This window comes from Limulus polyphemus, unplaced genomic scaffold (genome assembly GCF_000517525.1).
Source record: "Limulus polyphemus unplaced genomic scaffold, Limulus_polyphemus-2.1.2 Scaffold569, whole genome shotgun sequence".
NCBI lineage: Eukaryota > Metazoa > Arthropoda > Merostomata > Xiphosura > Limulidae > Limulus > Limulus polyphemus.
In genome coordinates, this window is record NW_013666179.1 from 25,885 (window position 1) to 28,598 (window position 2,714).

At 33.6% G+C, this 2,714-nt stretch overlaps 1 protein-coding gene and 1 long non-coding RNA gene across 9 annotated transcripts in view; both read left to right on the forward strand.

Annotated features, from left to right (window-relative positions):
* LOC106459154 (zinc finger protein 845-like) overlaps positions 1-2,714 on the forward strand; it is a 38,296-nt gene that overhangs the window by 19,675 nt on the left and 15,907 nt on the right. The window lies entirely within an intron of this gene.
* Positions 1-2,714, forward strand: part of LOC106459160 — a 17,422-nt gene that overhangs the window by 2,344 nt on the left and 12,364 nt on the right. The gene's annotated exons all lie outside the window — the stretch shown is intronic.

Sequence of the window (2,714 nt, forward strand, 5' to 3'; positions counted from 1 at the left end):
ATATATCAAACCTTCCTTACATTCCCTTGAAGTATGTGCATCCACCAAGGGAAACTAAACCAGCCCTTATCATTTCAAATATATATCAAACCTTCCTTACATTCCCTTGAAGTATGTGCATCCACCAAGGGAAACTAAACCAGCCCTTATCATTTCAAATATATATCAAACCTTCCTTACATTCCCTTGAAGTATGTGCATCCACCAAGGGAAACTAAACCAGCCCTTATCATTTCAAATATATATCAAACCTTCCTTACATTCCCTTGAAGTATGTGCATCCACCACATCTGTCAAAAAAATAAAGATGTCTTAGCTGGAGATGACTCTACCCTGTCAAAATTTATATTTGTATTCTCATTGTCCTACCATTCTTACCATTAAGTATAAAAAAATGATACATCAACATTATCAATTCCCTTAACAATCTTAAACACCTCAATCAGATCCTCATTAACTCCTTTCTTCTCAAGAGAAACCAATATCGGAGGTTTTAACCTGTCCTTGTATGACATCCTTTCCATCCCAGGTATCAAGGTATCATCCTAGTAGTTCCTCTGAACCCTTTCCAATAATTCAATGTCCTTCATAAGGTATGGAGCCCAAGACTGAACACAACACTCCAATTGCAAATATGGCCTAACCAATGACATAATAACTTCTTTAGACTTTTATTCACTATTTCTTAAGATACAACTTAAAATCCTGTTTGTCCTGACACTAGCAATAGCACATTGCTTGAATGATTTACGAGACTGATCTGCTAAAACACCCAGATCCTTTTCTTCCACAATACTGTTAAGGTTATTCCCATTAAAACTATAACTATGATATCCAACATGCAGTACCTGGAATTTATTATTAATTAAAAAGCCATTTGACATTTATTCATCAAATTTAATTCTGTTTGAACTTCTACATATTAAGTTGAAATGCTTTAGATTTCCTTAAAAAAATAATCTACTTTTTATTATCCATCATCCCTTCCTCCAGACTATGTTGCCAATCATGGACTTAGCTGTGCTTGCTATTAATCTCCAGATATTTTCAGCATGATCTATTTTCACTCTTGTATAATGTATTTTGTCAAGGAAATGTACATCTTAGTACTCTCACTCTTACTGTATGTAAAAGGTAACATTCAGAGTGTGAACATGGCTGGTTCTATGTGTATTGACCTTCTATACAAGTAGAATGGTGGTTTTTCATTATGAGAAGTGTGTGGGCTCTGCTGTATATTGGGGAAAGTTTAAAATTGGAAACTCCTGTTAAAACCTAGGGAGTCCTCATTAGCCATGGCATTTGAAATTATTTTAGGCAGGATTAGAGTAAATTAATCTAGGAGACCTTGGTCAAATACATCAATAGAAAACGTTTGACCTCCTGAGTCCAAAACTGTAATTAGATCTCAAATCATTCAAGAGATGTTGGAAATATGAGCTAAAAGTTTGTATTTGAAAAACAATTCAGAGCCATTCTATGAGCTGCTATAACATGGCTAAAAATTACTATATTTTACTAATATATGAAACAATTGTATTTTATAAACATAATTGATTTTATCAGTTAAGTTCCTCATGAGTGAGGCACCCTTGTTTGGCTTTACACTTTACACAACTCTAAAACCAGTTGTGTGTGCAAACTTAACCTTGGCCCTGAGGTTCAAGAACAGGAAGCTTGTTGTATTAGCTAGTCTTAAGTGCTGGACTGGTTGATCAGAACAATTTATCAAGAGAGAATGGTCCAAGATAATTCAAGAGTGGATACTTTTCACCTTTATTTTATGTTAACTCTATCCTGAGAATTTGTCTATTCTCATGTTTCAACTAACTGAATTTCCTTTTCAGATAGTAACAATTTATAACATTGTTTAGTCATTTCTTATAATCTGCTACCTACATTATTAAATGTGAAGCTTGTGTAATAGAAATTACCGGCATGTTTTTACAGTTCTTTATAAAATGTGCTGCTATGATGCTACAAACTATTTGAGGAATATGGTGGTTTTACTGTCAAAACAATTTAAGAGTAATCGAACTGGTGTATTTAAGTGTTTTACACTCACAAAAAAGAAATCTATCATTCTATAGGTATTTGAAGAACTTGTAACATTTCGCTACAATTTAATTCTTCGTATTGTTAGCCAACACTGGGCAGCTGGTACGTAATTGAATAAATAGAGTTGTTTAACAACAAGTGAAAGCTGGCTCACAGACAAACACCTCAGTGAAATAATAGACCATTCCAAGCTTTTACTTGATGTTAAACAAATGTTTAAACAACTCTATTTATTCAGTTAAATACTTTATTAATTGGGAGTATCTGACTGGTATATTGTAACGTCTTGTTAGGGGATTTGTAACAACACTGCTACCATTTAAGTTCTCAATACTATCAGAGGATTTGTAACAACACTGCTACCATTTAAATTCTCAATAGTATCAGAGGATTTGTAACAACACTGCTACCATTTAAGTTCTCAATGCTAACAGAGGATTTGTAACAACACTGGTTACCATTTAAGTTCTCAATACTATCAGAGGATTTGTAACAACACTGCTACCATTTAAGTTCTCAATACTATCGGAGGATTTGTAACAACACTGGTACCATTTAAGTTCTCAATACTAACAGAGGATTTGTAACAACAATGGTACCATTTAAGTTCTCAATACTATCAGAGGATTTGTAACAACACTGCTACCATTTAAGTT